Source organism: Zingiber officinale, chromosome 5B, assembly GCF_018446385.1.
Source record: "Zingiber officinale cultivar Zhangliang chromosome 5B, Zo_v1.1, whole genome shotgun sequence".
NCBI lineage: Eukaryota > Viridiplantae > Streptophyta > Magnoliopsida > Zingiberales > Zingiberaceae > Zingiber > Zingiber officinale.
The window spans coordinates 33,616,197-33,633,034 of record NC_055995.1 but is presented as its reverse complement, the minus strand read 5'-3'; positions in this window follow the sequence as shown (position 1 = coordinate 33,633,034).

Here is a 16,838-nt window from a genome sequence, read left to right as displayed (position 1 = left end):
TCTTCATCCTAGGAGAAGTTTTGATGGCGAAACTTGTAAGGAAGAAGAAGGTGCTTGGTGGTTCTCATCTCGGAAGATCGTTGCCCACACAACGTCCGAGGTTAGAAGAGGAATACGGTAGAAGATCAAGAGGTCTTTCTAAAAGGTATAACTAGTAATTTTTGTTTCCGCATCATACTAGTTATTTTTGGAAATAATACTAAATACAAGAGGCATACGATTCTAGAGTTTCGAATTTGTTTTTGATATAGTGTTCTTTTGTTTTTCTTTCCCTTGTGATTTGATTGTTCTTTTCGGTTTACCTAAAGTTATTTTAGGAAATTAAATATTAGCTTTCTATAAAAGGTTTTGTCTAGTCGGTGGTGGTTGCTCCCATATCCAAGAAGGCCATGTGCCTCGCCACGTCAGTACTGGGAACCAATTATGGAAATTAATATTTAATGGAATTAATAACTTAAGGTGACTTGGGTCGAACGTGTTAAGTTCCGCAGGAGATCCAAGTCAAAACCTAAAAGAACAAATAGATTAAGTTTTGGATCAAACGTGTTAAGTTCCGCAGGCGATCCAAAATTTAATTTAAAAGAACACATGGTAACTAGGAAAAGGTTCAGACCTTTGTACAAAATTTTTGTACAGTGGAACCTCTAGGTTTTCCGAGTAGCAACCAACAGCATGTAGGTCAACTCGATGACTTGTTCTCACAAGTCATGGATATAGAGATATCAAGTTGACACATGGGTATGCATTGGAGATTGTATACTGAATGACCAGCCATGAGAAAGTATCATGGATCGTTATATGAGTGTCATATACTTTCTCATGTGGTTATTAGTATGACTATTAGTCCTTGGACCTGAAGTCACCATGGTTCCCTACATAAGGAGTTACATACTTTGGCTTCGTCAAACGTCACCCGTAATTGGGTGGACCATAAAGGCGATTACTGGGTATGTGAAAAATTATGCAGAGGGATGTGAGTGATGTAGATGGGATCTATCCCTCCTATATGACGGGAGTGACATCATTATTCTTGATAGAGTGAGACCACTAAGTGCATGGTCATGCCCAAATGAGTCAATATGAGATATTGAGCTCATTTGATTAGAGTGAGTCTACTTGGAGTTCAAGATTTAGATTGATTAGAGGATGACACGGTTTATGCCTCACATTGATCAATCTAGATGTTAAGGATAGAAGGACATTATCATATATTGTGAAGGGTCATAATTAGTAGTCACAAGGTGATGTTGGATCTCAACATTCTTGTAACTTGGGTAGTAATGATGTATTGCTAGATACCGCTCATTACTTATGCTTCTAAATGGGTTTAGGAGCATTGCCAACGTTACAAGAACCTATAGGGTCACACACAAAGGGCAATTAGATGGAGAATGAGTTCATATGATGAACCAAGAGGATTAGGTTCATATGATGAATCAAATTGGATTAAGAGTAATCCAAATTAGGCTAATTGAGTTGGACTCAATTTGATTCATGTGTTGAATGAGTCTAATTTAGATTATGACTTGTTGAATCAATTTAATTTAATGAATAGAGATTCATTAAATCAAATTGGTTTGAATCAATGGTTAGATTTGATCAACCATGGGAGAATTTAAGTCAAGTTTGACTTTACTTGAGAGGGAAGATGAAAGGTCAAGTTTGACTTGACCAAATGACACTTCATTAGTCAGGTTTGACTTGACCAAAGCCACATGGCATGGGTCCGGCCAATGATGGTGTTCCACATCATCATGGCTACATTATGTGTGTGCCACCTCATGGAGAGAAACCAAGAGGCATGACTCTTGGTATCCCAAGAGTGGCCGACCACTTAAAAGGGAGAGGAGTTACATTTTTGTGTATTCAAGGCAATTGATTTCATCTTCTTCCTCCTCTCTTCCTCTCTTCCTCTCTTCTCTCCCTCTCATCCTCCTTGGCCAAAACATCCAAGAGTGCTAGCACACTCTAGGTGTTTTTCTTCCATCTCTTGTCCCGTGTGGATACTTCTAGAGGTGTGAACACTTGAACACACTTGAGATCAGAAGAACCTTGGACGAGTGGGATAAGCGAAGGGCTTCGCATCAAAGGTATACTTTCTTTCATGTAGATCTAAGGTAGATCTAGGATTACAAACATGTACATGTAAAATTTTTAACCTTCGCACGGATCCGGTGGCAAGACTTCGGGGTTTCCGCAACGCAAAAAGCGATTTTTGCGGCCCGAAAGTCCCGACAGGTTTTACCCATTAATTTTATTATCTTGTCAACCTAATTTTATGACAAATAAAATTAATAGTTAGTGTAGGTGCAGCGGAGGTCCGCAAGAGGGGGTGAATTGCCTGCACAAATTAAAACTACCCTCCTCGGATCTTTCAACTCGAAAGTGCAATAGCAATAATAAAAAGTAACTTAAAACAATAAAGCTAAACAGAAGGATAGAGAAGACCGGGAGTTAACCTGGTTACAACCAAGAAGGTTGTTAATCCAGGGCGATGAAAAGCGCGCACTAGAAAAATCTCCTTCTCTGAAGGCGGAGAAGCCTTTTACACTCGTACAGTTCAGAACTATTGCTAGGAATTGATTACAGAGTTGATGGAACAATTGATCTCTAATTCCTAGTTCCAGAGGCCTTTATATAGCCTCTGGAAATTCTATCTCGGATGTCCGAGGCGCCTCCAATAAAGGTCCAAGGGGCCTCAATCGAGAGAGTGGATACAACTTTATTCGAAAGCTCAACGTTCACTTCTGCAGGTCCGAGGTGCCTCCAACAGGCATTGAAGGCGCCTTCAAGCTGGAGGCGCCTCCAAGCCTGATGAAGGCGCCTCCAAGCTGGCTGGCAGCTTTTTCCAGCTTGCTTACTTCTTTGCTTCATCTTTCGAAGTCCCGTTCTTTTGGGTGATTCCGGCCAACCGAAATAGGGCTCACCCGAACCCAATTTTCGGCCTTCTCCTCGAGCAGTCTTCCTTCCCGGCTTAACATCCCTCGAATGTTGTGCACATTCTTCTCGTCCACCGGTGTACTCTTCCGCAGCTCTCTCGTCCTTCGGACACACCAAGCCCGTCGGCTCCCTTCCCGTGCCGTCCTTCTCGCTAGCTACGTCTTTTGCTTGACTTATTGCGCTCCTAAGTTCTTGCACACTTAGACACAGGGGTCAAACACAAAGAAGGACCTAACCAACTTGGTTGATCACATCAAAATACCCACGGGGTCCAACAATCTCTCCCTTTTTGATGTGCATCAACTCAAGTTCAAGTTAGGGTAAAAAATAGGCAAATAGTAATTTTAAAGAGAATTACTAAACTAACATTTTAAGCATAAATTTGCAATAAGTAAAATTGCAACTAAATAAAAGTTTAAGAGAAATTTTTTTTAAAAAAAATTATCTCCCCCTAGACTTGTACTAATCTCTCCCCCTTTGATCATAGCAAAACGGGGTAAGAGTATGATATTTAAAAATATTTAGCAGATTTTTAAGTTAGAAGAATTTTGAGTAAGATGAATTTTCCAAAATTTTCTAAATAGAATGGAATTTTTCAAAATAATTTCTAAGTCAAAATTAATTTTTAGAATTTTAAAAAAAAATCTAAGTAAACTGAATTTTTAGAATTTTTCAAAAATGTTAAAAAAATTTCAAAGCATTATTTAATTCTAGTTTAATGCTTTTTCATAAAGTTAATTAAATATTTTATTTTAATATTTCAGCTTTCAGGTCGTGGCGAGGCACTAGACCTTCTTGGTTATTGGAGCAACAACCACTTCGTTAGACAAAGCTTCATAAAGAAATTCTTTGTTTAATTTTCTCTCTTGAAAGCCTTAATTAAATAAATTAATCTAGTACAGATTTCGGAACCCAATAGAGGTTCCTTCCTACAGGATTATTCAAAAATTTAGGGGGTACATATTTCTTGGGCACTCTTCTAAGTTGATCTTGATGGTTTCTAATGTACCAATTCAATTTTCCATAAATTCTAATTTTTTATTTTTGAAAATTTATTTAAACATGCATTATTTTTTAATTTTTTAACTTCAATTTTTAATTTTTCATTTTCTGATTTTAGATTATTGTACATCTCAAGTGGACATGCTTTTGGTAATTTCATTTTTAATTCAGTATTTTCTTTTTCTAATTTAAACAAATCTTTAGAAAGAGATTTGATAAATTTAAACGACTGAGTAGGGGTTAGAGCACGTACCTTACTTACCTGATTTGGTGATGCTCCCCCTTCATCGCTACTTTCTTCTTCTGAGGTTCCTCCCCCTTCATCTATGCTCATCTCTGAGCTTGAGTCATCTTCGAAGAGATGGTTGGCCATTAGCGCTAACCCCGAGAATTCTTCGAGGTCTGATTTGGAGGATGAGTCTGACCATGTTGCTTTCAGGTTTTTGTATTTGGAGGATTCTGGCTTCTTGTACTTTACCTTTTCCTTCTCTTTCTGTTTGCTCTTCAATTTTGGGCAGTCATCTTTGATGTGCCCTTCTTCGTTGCAATTGTAGCAACGACCTGTTCTTGTATTTTGATGACGTTTACTCGACTGTGATCTAAATTTGTTAGATTTGAAAAACTTATTAAAACGTCTTACCATTAACGCAGCTTCGTTTTCTTCAATTGATGCGTCAGAGTCAGAAGCATTTGTTTTTGCATTTAAGGCAATGTTCTGACTAGTCTTCTCTACTTCATTGGGCTCTGCAACTCGAGATTCGTGAAGTTCAAAAGTAGAAAACAAATTTTCTAAAGTACTTACCTCGAAGTACTTAGAGATGTAGTATGCATCTACTAAGGAGGCCCACTCTGGAGTTCTGGGGAAGGCGTTGAGCGCGTACCGGATTGAGTCCCGGTTCGTTACTTCTTCTCCAAGGTTGGTTAGTTGTGTTATTAACTCCTTGATCCTTGCTTGGAGTTGTGCTACCTTCTCACCGTTGTTCATCCGAAGGTTCGTTAACTGGGTCCAGAGGATGTTGCGCCTCGCTAGCTTAGCTTTCGAGGTACCTTCGTGAAGCTCCAGGAATTTTTCCCAGAGGTCTTTCGCGGAGTCGTAGCTTCCGATTCGACTTACCTCTTGTGGTGGCAGCAAGCTAAGTAGGTGGAATTCTGCCTTTCCGTTGGCGACAAAATCGGCTTGCTCCTTCTTACTCCACGTGTTTTCTTCTTTATCTTTTGGAACTACATAGCCATATTTCATAATTAAGCAAATGTCAAATTCTGTCTTGAAAAATACCTCCATCCGGCGTTTCCACGTCTCGAAGTCTCCGTCGAACTTCGGGGGATGAATATTCGCTCCGGCAATCGTCTTGATCGTTGTGCTTCAGTCGGCGGTTAGTCCTTCTGAGGCGGTCTAGCTCTGATACCAAGTGTAGGTGCAACGGAGGTCAGCAAGAGGGGGTGAATTGTCTGCACAAATTAAAACTACCCTCCTCGGATCTTTCAACTCGAAAGTGCAATAGCAATAATAAAAAGTAACTTAAAACAATAAAGCTAAACAGAAGGACATAGAAGACCGGGAGTTAATCTGGTTACAACCAAGAAGGTTGTTAATCCAGGGCGATGAAAAGTGCGCACTAGAAAAATCTCCTTCTCTGAAGGCGGAGAAGCCTTTTACACTCGTACAGTTTAGAACTATTGCTAGGAATTGATTACAGAGTTGATGGAACAATTGATCTCTAATTCCTAGTTCCAGAGGCCTTTATATAGCCTCTGGAAATTCTATCTCGGATGTCCGAGGCGCCTCCAATAGAGGTCCAAGGCACCTCCATCGAGAGAGTGGATAAAACTTTATCCGAAAGCTCAACGTTCACTTCTGCCAGGTCCAAGGCGTCTCCAACAGGCATTGAAGGCGCCTTCAAGCTGGAGGTGCCTCCAAGCCTGATGGAGGTGCCTCCAAGCTAGCTGGCAGCTTTTTCCAGCTTGCTTGCTTCTTTACTTCGTCTTCCGAAGTCCCGTTCTTTTGGGTGATTCTGGCCAACCGAAATAGGGCTCACCCGAACCCAATTTTCGGCCTTCTCCTCCAGCAATCTTCCTCCCCGGCTTAACGTCCCTCGAACGCCGTGCACGTTCTTCTCGCCCATCGGTGTACTCTTCCGCAGCTCTCTCGTCCTTCGGATGCACCGAGCCCATCGGCTCCCTTCCCGCGCCGTCCTTCTCGCTAGCTGCGTCTTCCGTTCGACTTCCTGCGCTCCTAAGTTCCTGCACACTTAAACACAGGGATCAAATACAAAGCAGGACCTAACCAACTTGGTTCATCACATCAAAACACCTGCGGGGTCCAACAGTTAGTTTTTCTTCGGTCACACAAATAATAGCAGTGACTCCGATGGGGAGGATACTATTAAATGCGGCTAAGTGTATACCATTACTTGATACTAAGTCCATTAAATAGAATTGTGCCCCTTCAGATGGAGAAGATCACACACTCCTAAATAATTTCCTATAATTATCCATTAAGGAAGTTTGATCTAGTGATCCGCAAATAAACTCATTCGATGTGGAGGAAGGCACTCAGAGCCAATGCGCAAGTTTGAATACATCACTTACAAACCAGTAATGGAGATCGTGGAATTTAATTAATTCCTCTCCCACTTAGTTATTTAGAAATGAGAAATTTTAACATGCACACAAACACAACACATCACATCATAAAAGGCAATAAATATGAAAACTAATTTTCCAACTATTATGGCCTCATCCATAGTTGTTCTCCGTGTGTCGCCAACCCTAGCCACCACCAATGGGTCATGTCGTCGCGTCTATCTTTCTTCCTTTTTCCGCTGCGCCTTTGGTCCTCAATTAGCACCACACCTCGCAAGGATACGATCCGCGATAAAAAATAAAATTTTAAATTTATCGATCCTATATTCCACAAAGGAATGTACATGTAATCTAGATCGAACAGAATGTAGAATCCTAAAACTAATATAGCTTCTGCTGTAATTAATAATTACAATCATGCAAACATATAAAATGCCCTCGACATGTCCGAGGGTCGAATCACACACAATCACAATATGTTATAATAGTTGGAGCCTACAACCACAGAGTTAATCTATTTGCACATCCTACTATTATCCTGCCTAAACTTATGTATGAAAAGTGCATAATTAACTGAAACCCAAACACACAGAGGCAAAAACCTAGCTCTGATACCAATTGTTGGTTGCTACACTTGGATTCCGTTCTGTTTCCCCTGTACAAAAATTTGTGCAAGTACAGAACTTAACCTAGCTACCCATGTGCTCTACTGAAGTTAAATTTGGATTGCAAATGATGCTTAACATTATTAATCCAAGTTGCTCTTCAAAAGTTAAACTTGGATTGGAAATGATACTTAACATTTTTACTTCAAGTTTAACTGATGTGATCTTCCTAAGTTAAATCATATTACAGAACTTGATTAAATATTTATTTCAAAGATTGGCTTCCAGGTTAAACATGGCGAGGCACTAGGCCTTCTTGGTTATGAGATCATCCACCACTTCCTAGACAAAGCCTTTCAAAGAAATTGGATATTTAACTTCTTACAGTAACCCTAATTTTAACTACAGAGACCACAATAGAAACACAAGATCGAAACTCAAAATCGAAATACAAAATTGATAGCACTAAATCAAAACATAAAATCGCTAGCCTCTTGTGTTGGTGTTTCAAAATCCATGCAAAGAAAACTAACTAATTAATTCGAAGTGGAAACCATTAATTAGTTATACCTTTCTTTGTAGCTAAAGACCTCTTGATCTTCTGTTGTATTCCTCTCCTCCTCTTGGACGTCGTGTGGGCGACGATCTACCAAGATGAATTCCACCCAAACCACTTCTTCTTTTCCAAGACTCTCAAGCCACCAAGGGATGCTAGAATAGGAAATTTCCTTCTCTTCTTCTTCCCCTCCAAACAACTGGCCACCAAGGAGATGGAGCTTGATGTGCCACCCACCTTAAGGGAAGAAAGCAAAAGAGAAGAGAAAGGAAGAGAGCCAGCCACCAAGGATTAAAGGAGGTGTGATCCACCGGCCCTTAGGGAAGAAACAAAGGTGCCGGCCACAATGAAGAGAGGAGAGGAGGCAAGGCTTAGGTTGTATATGAAGGCACCCTCTACCTCTCTTTTATAATCCTTGGTCATGACAAAAAAGGAAAGTTTTAAACATAATTAAAACGTCCTTATTTGTGGCCTCCCATTAAAAAGGAAATTTTAAGAACAATTAAAATCTCTCTTTTCTAAATTTCCTATTGTACATAGCAATAAAGAAAAGTTTTAAAATTAATCTCTCTCTTTTAAAACATGTAGACAACTATAAAAAGGAAAGATTAATTAAAACTTCTCTTTTTAAATCATGGTTACAAAAAAGGAAAGTTTTATCAAAAATTAAAATATCTCTTTTAAACATTATAGATAACTACAAATAAGGAAAGATTTTAACAAAATTAAAATCTTTCTTTAATTTTTTGTAGATAGATATAAAAAGAAAGATTTTAAACTTTTAAAATTCTCTTTTAAAACCATGAGGATGGCTATAAAAGGAAATTTTAAAATTAAAATTTATCTTTTAAATCCCTTCATGAATGGCTACAAAAGGAAATATTTTAACAAAAAATAAAATCTCCCTTTAGTTCTAATGGTGTGGTCGGCCCCATGCTTGGTCACGAAGCATGGCTTGGCCAGCCATCTCTTGGTCTCCAAGCTAATGCTTGGCCGGCCCCCTTGCTCCAAGCAAGGATGTGTCCGGCCCATTACTTGGGTAAGAAGTAGACTTGGTGGATACAAGGTTTTATAGACGCTACAACAGGGACCGAGAGGAGAAATTGGTTTTTATCTCCCGATGAGCTTGAGCTTCCCGTGTTTGCCCCGAACACCCAACTCAAGTTCATCAATAATAACTCATACTACTAAAGAGTTATTATTGAACTACCGCACCAATCCATATTACATTATGGGCTCCTTCTTATTATGAGTGCATTAATCTCCCTGTGTTTAAGATATCGAATGTCCACTAATTAAATAAGTTACTGACAACTCACTTAATTAATATCTAGCTCCAAGAGTAGTACCACTCAACTTCATTGTCATACCGGACAAAGTCCACCTGCAGGGTTTACATGATAATCCTTATGAGCTCCTCAAGGGGACATCATCAACCTAGATTATTAGGACACAGTTTCCTTCTATAATCAACAACACACCATATAAATAATATCATTTTCCAACTTATCAACCCTATTGATTTAACGAACTAAATCTCACCCATTGATAAATTAAAGAAATAAATACTAAGTATACGTGCTTGTTATTATATCAGGATTAAGAGTACGCACATCCATAATAACAGAGGTTTTATTCTTTTATGCAGTCAGTCTAAAAAGAAACAACCCCAAATGGTCCTGCTCAATACACACGTAGTGTACTAGTGTAATTTATAGTTAAGATAAACTAATACCAAATTACACTACAACCATTACAATGGTTTGTCCCATTCCATCTTGGTTGTGAGCTACTATTTATAATTGATAAGGAACTAATAACACGATCTTCTGTGTGGCACCACACACCATGTTATCTACAATATAAATTAAATGGACAACTACATCTAACATAAATGTAGACATTTGACCAATGTTATTCTTATTTCAAAATAAATATTTACAAAAAGTTAGGATTTTAGTATACATCCTAACAGGTTGTGCAGATATGGCACGGTCGTGCCTTCTTTTGCCTCTGGCGTGCTGCACGGTCGTGCCAATTGGCTCGGCCATGTGGATCTAGGGTTCAGCTCCTGGGACACGGTCGTGTAGGATTACACGGCCGTGCATTGCTTGGCTGTTGGTCATAGGGGGCACGACTGTGCAGGTTTGTACGGCCATGCATGGATCCATATCCATTTGGCCACACGGCCATGCAAGAGTTGCACAGCCATGCAAGAGTTGCACAGTCATGCACTATTCTTCCTCTGTTTGCCAAACGATCGTGCAAGGTTGCACATGTTAGAGTGTATACTGAAAGCCTAAGCTTTTGTAAACATTTATTTTGAATAAAGAATCACATTTGGTCAAATTATCTACATTTGTTTGTAGTTGTTCAATTAGTTTATATTGTTGATAACATAGTATGTGGTGTCATATACAGAAGATAATGTTATCAGTACCTTATAAATTATAAACAGTAACTCACGACCAAAATGGAAAAGAACAAACCATTGGAAGGTCGTAGTGTAATTAGGTATTAGTTTATCTTAACTATATTGAGTAGGACCATCAGAGGTCGTTTCTTTTATACTGACTTTATAAAGGAACAAAGACCTCAGTTATTATGGAAGTGTGTGCTCTTAATCCTAATATAATAACAAGCACATATATTTGATATTTATTTCTTTAATTTATGAATAGGTGAGATTTAGTTTGATAAATCAATAAGCCCAATAAGTTGGGAAATGAAATCACTTATAGTGTGTGTTGTTGATTATAGAAGGAAACTGTGTCCTAGTGATCTAGGTTGATAATGTCCCCAAGAAGAGCTCATAAGGATTGTCATGTTAAACCCTGCAGGTGGACTTAGTCCGACATGACGATAAGGTTGAGTGGTACTATTCTTGGACTAAGATATTAATTAAATGAGTTGTCAGTAACTCACTTACTTAGTGGACATTTGACATCTTAAACACAGGGAGACTAACACACTCATAATAAGAAGGAGCCCAAAAATGTAATTTGGGGTTGGTATGGTAGTTCAATAATAGTTCTCTAGTGGAATGAATTATTATTGATAAAATTAAGTTGTGTGTTCGGGGCGAACACGGGATGCTTAATTTTATCGGGAGACCAAAACCAATTCCTCCTCTCGATCCCTATCATAGCCTCTTATTTATAGAGTACTATACCCACCTGTACCCACCTTCATACCCATAATGTAGGGGCCGGCCAAGCTAGCTTGTGGATCAAGCTAGGGCCGGCCAAACCATTGGTTCATGGGTGGCCGGCCCTAGCTTGAACCCAAGCTTAGGTGGAAAGATATTTTATTTTTCTTCTTTGTAAATTATTCACATGTTGAAAAATTAAAATTATAGAGATTTCTTTTTTTCAACCATGAAGGGATTTTAAAGGGAAATTTTATTTTTTAAAATTTCCAAAGACAAATAAGGAATTTTAATTGTTGATTGAAAATTGTCTTGTTTGCTCTCCATGAGGTGGTCGGCCATGACATGAGGGATTAGGAAATTTTGTTTAATTTTTCTTAATTAATTCATGTCAAGGAAAGTTAAGGAAATTTTATTGTAATTAAATTTCCTTATTTGCCAAAGCTAAGGATTATAAAAGAGGGGGTTTTGGGAGCCTTCAAGATGAACAACCTCTATTATTTTCTCCCTCTTTTCTTCCTTGGTGTGGCCGGCCTCTTCCCTTTCTCTTCTCTCCATCTTTATGGCCGAACCTTTCATCCTCCTTGGAGATCAAGTGGTGGCCGGTTTCTAGCTTGGAGAAGAAGGAGAGAAAGCTTTCATCCCTTGGAGCTTGGTTGGTTGAATCTCTTCATCCTTGGAGGTGCTCTTGTTGTGGCCGAACCTTGCAAGGAGAAGAAGAAGGTGCTTTGGTGGTTTCTCATCTCGGAAGATCATTGACCACACAACATCCGAGGTTAGAAGAGGAATACGGTAGAAGACCTAGAGGTTTTTGCTTGCAAAAGAAAAGGTATAGTAGTATTTAATTTCCGCATCATACTAGTTTTATCTTCATGTAAAAATACCAAATACAAGAGGCATGCGATTCTAGTATTTCTAATTTGTTTTCGATGTTGTGTTCTTTTATTTTTCTTTTCCTTGTGATTTGATTGTTCTTTTTGGTTGACCTAAAGTTATTTAAGGAAATTAAATATTAGCTTTCCTTAAAAGTCTTTTCCTAGGCGGTGGTGGTTGTTCCCATATCCAAGAAGGTCATGTGCCTCGCCATGCAGTCCTGGAAGCCAATTCTGGAAATTAATATTTAATGGAATTAATAACCTAGGTGATTTGGATCGAACGTGTTAAGTTCCGCAGGAGATCCAAGTCTAAACCTAAAAGAACAAGTAAATTAAAATTTGGATCAAACGTGTTAAGTTCCGCAGGTGATCCAAGTTTAATTTAAAAGAACACATGGTAGTTAGGAAAGGTTCAGACCTTTGTACAAAATTTTTATACAGTGGAACCATTAGGTTTTCCGAGTAGCAACCAACAATTGGTATCAGAGCTAGGGTTTTGCCTCTGTGTATTTGGTATTAGTTTTATTATGCACATGTCATACATAATTTAGGTAGGTTAATAGTAAGATGTGATAACTTTGTGGATGCAGAATCCTACTATTATGGCTTATAGTTATTATGTGTATAATTGGACCCTTGGACATGTCACGGGCATTTATTGTGTGTGCATAATTGTATTATAAAATACAGCAAGAACTGTATTTAGTTTTATTAGGATTTTATTTTTGATCTAGTTACATGTACATTCCTTTTATGGAATATAGGATCGATGGATGTAAATTTTATTTTATGTTCCATCTAGTTTACATGTACATTCCTTCGAGGAATATAGGATCGAAAAATGTAAAATTCTATTTATGTCGCGGATCGAATCTTGTAAGGCGTGGAACCTTTTGAGGACCAGGGCGCAGCGGAATAAGGAGCAAGATGGATGCGACAACTAGACCCGGTGGCAGTGGCCAAAGATGGCAGCAGCTAGGGATGACAACACACGGAGGACAACAATAGATAAAAACCATAATAGTTGAAAATTAGTTTTTCTATTTATTGCTTTTATATTGTGCTGTGTGTGCATGTTAGTATACATGTTTAGTAGGCTTGCATAGTCAAATTTTCTCACTTTAAATAACTAAGTGGGAGAGGGATTTTAAATAAATTCCACGGTCTCCATTACTGGTTTGTAAGTGATGCAAACAAGCTTGCGCGTTGGCTCTGAGTGCCTTCCTCCATATCGGATGGGCTTGTTTGTGGATCACTAGAACAAACTTCTATTTTGGATGACTATAGGAAGTTAATTAAGAGCGTGTGATCTTCCCCATCGGAAGGGGCACAATCTTATTAATGGACTTAGTGTCAAGTAATGGTATACACTTAGGCATGTCTAATAGTATCCTCCCTATCGGAGTCACTGCTATTATTCGTGTGACCAAAGGAAACCAACTATTAATTTTATTTGTCAAAAAGTTAGGTTGACAAGATAATAAAATTAATGGATTAAACCCTCCTTTTACAAATGTTGAATTTGTATACGTCCACACTATCGTGACATACAAAATTCGCTGTGTTTTGAGGTGTTGGTTAATTTAAAATAGTATTATTTGAGGAATCAATATTATTCTAAATTTAGAGTTCTGACCAAAAGTTATTTTTGATTCTTAGGATGACTTTCAACCCACTGGTCATCATACTAAAAGAGAACAGACTTACTGGTCCTAACTACATAGATTGGAAAAGGAACCTGGACATTGTTCTTACTGCTGAAAGCTATAAGTTTGTACTGACTGAGCCTTGCCCTGATACACCCAATGGTGAATCTACCGAAGAGGAGATTGAGTATCATAGAAAATGGGTAAAAGCAGATGAGATGGCGCGGTGTTACATTTTGGCTTCAATGTCAAATGTATTGCAACATCAGCATCAAGATTTACCAACAGCCTATGATATTATGAACAATCTCAAGGAACTCTTTGGTCACCAGGATCAAGCCTCTAGGCAAGAAGCCATGAGAAAGATAATGACGGCCACCATGCAAGAGGGTACTCCCGTAAGGGATCATATCCTAAAGATGATGGCTTATCTAAATGAAATACAAATCCTAGGAAAAGAAATTGATGGGGAAACCCAGATCGATATGATCCTCCAAACGCTACCTAGAAGTTTTGAGCAATTCCACCTGAATTACAATATGAATAAAAGGGTATATTCATTGGTGGAACTACTGACAGAATTTCAGGTAGCAGAAGGTTTGTTTCGTCATAATTCTCAGATTCACTATGCTGAAAATGGTTCTACTTCTAAACTGAAAGAAAAGAAGAAGAAGAAACAAGTTAGCTCAGCAAAGAAGGTGAATAAATCTCAGAGTACAGGACCTAAAGCTGGAGTGAAGAAGCCGAAGGGCAAGTGCTTCATCTGCAAGCAGTCAGGGCATTGGAAGGCGAGCTGTCCTCGTAGGAATCAAAACAACAAAGGTATATCTCATGCTCTAGTTGTTGAAACATGTTTAGCGGTGTTATCTACCAGCACCTGGTGTGTAGATACGGGAGCCACTGATCATATCTGCAATTCCTTGCAGGGGTTCCAGGAAACCCGACGACTAACTGAAGGAGAGATTACTGTCTACATGGGTAATGCTACTAAGGTGGCGGCTGTTACAGTGGGAGACGTCTATTTATCTTTTAATAGAAATAGAAATTTGGTTTTAAGAAATTGTCTTTATGTACCCAGTTTTAAAAAGAATTTAATTTCTGTTTCTAAACTATTTTTGGATGGATATTCAGTTTCCTTTAGTAACGATGTGGTTATTAAGAGAAATAAAGTTATTATCTGTTCTGGTGCATTGGTTGGCAATTTATATACTTTAAATCCAATTTCTCCCACAAAGCAAAATATGGAAGTTAATAACACATCTTCTAACTCAAATAAGAGAAAAGAACCTTCGAAAATGAACCAAGCATATCTTTGGCATCTAAGGCTTGGTCATATTAACTTAAGTAGGATTAAAAGGCTTATAGCCGATGGACTCTTGGGTTCATTAGAGTTGGAAAATTTTCCAACTTGTGAATCTTGCTTGGAAGGTAAAATGACCAAGAGGCCTTTTAAGGCCAAGGGGTATAGAGCCAAAGAAGTGTTAGAATTGGTTCATTCTGATTTGTGTGGTCCTATGTCTATCCAGGCGATAGGTGATTTTGAATATTTTATCTCTTTTATAGATGATTATTCAAGATACGGATACATTTACCTAATGCGCCACAAGTCCGAGTGCTTTGATAAGTTCAAAGAGTACAAGGCTGATGTGGAGAAATGACTAGGTAAAAGTATCAAGACACTACGGTCTGATCGTGGTGGTGAATACCTCTTAGGAGAGTTTAGGAATTACTTATCAGAGGTCGGGATTCAATCCCAACTGTCTGCACCTGGTACACCCCAACAGAATGGTGTGGCAGAACGAAGGAATAGGACTCTTATGGAGATGGTTAGATCGATGATGAGTTATTCAGAATTACCAAATTCGTTTTGGGGATACGCTCTGGAAACGGCAATGTACATTCTGAACTTAGTACCTTCTAAATCAGTTTCTTCTACTCCCACATAATTTTGGAATGGGCGAAAACCCAATCTAAGACATATTCGGATTTGGGGTAGTCCAACACATGTGCTGAAACCAGATGCTGATAAGTTAGAATCTCGTACAGAAGTTTGCGTGTTTGTAGGTTATCCCAGAGGAACGAAAGGTGGTTTATTTTATAGTCCTAAAGACCAGAAGGTCATTGTTAGCACCAATGCCCAGTTTTAGAAGAAGACTATATAATGGATTACAAGCCCAGTAGTAAAGTTGTTCTAGAAGAACTTAGAGAGGACACGTCTACTTTAGTACCAACAGTACAAGATGAAGTACCACAAGAGACTGCAACACGTGTCACACATGATACACGACCACAGACAGTGCCTCGTCATAGTGGGAGAGTTGTGAGGGAACTTGAGAGATTCATGTTTTTGGGAGAGTCTTCGGACTTGATCCTGGGTAAACATGAACCTGATCCCCGAACATATGACGAAGCACTCCAAGATATAGATGCAGTATCTTGGCAAAAGGCAATGAATTCTAAAATAGAGTCTATGTACTCTAATAAGGTCTGAGAGCTTGTAGAATTACCTGATGGTGTAAAAGTCGTTGGATGCAAGTGGATCTACAAAAGGAAAAGAGGGACAGACGGGAAGGTAGAAACCTTCAAAGCTAGGCTTGTTGCGAAAGGGTACACTAAGAAAGAGGGAATCGATTATGAGGAGACCTTTTCACCGGTAGTCATGCTTAAGTCTATCCGGATACTCTTATCCATTGTCGCTCATATGGATTATGAGATTTGGCAAATGGATGTCAAGACAGCTTTCCTTAATGGAAGTCTTGAAGAAAACATCCATATGAAGCAACCAGAAGGGTTCATTGAAAAAGGCAAAGAGCATCTAGTGTGCAAGCTCAATCGGTCCATTTATGGACTGAAGCAAGCTTCAAGGTCTTGGAATATCCGGTTTAATAAAGTAATCCAGTCATATGGATTTATTCAGTGTCCGGATGAGTCTTGCGTATACAAGAAGTGTAACGGAAACGTGGTGGTATTTCTTGTACTATACGTAGATGATATTTTGTTAATTTGCAACAATGTCAAGGTATTATCGGACTTAAGGGTATGGTTGTCCAAACAATTTGATATGAAGGACTTAGGAGATTGTGCACACATTCTTGGGATCAAAGTTATAAGGGATCACAAGAAAAGAATGTTGTGTCTATCCCAAGCTTTATATATAGATACAATCCTTGCTCGTTTTAGCATGGAGAATTCCAAGAAAGGTTTCTTACCTTTTAGGCATGGAGTAGCTCTATCTAAAGAGATGTCTCCAAATACATCAAAGGAGATAGAGGACATGAAAGCAGTTCCTTATGCTTCGGCAGTAGAAAGGCCTTATGTATGCAATGCTGTGTACGAGACCTAATATCTGTTTTGTCGTGGGCATGGTTAGCAGATATCAGAGTAATCCTAGACAAGTACATTGGACTACGGTAAAGCATATATTAAAGTACCTGAGAAGGACTAGAGATTATATGCTAGTTTACCAAGCAGAGATTTGCTCCC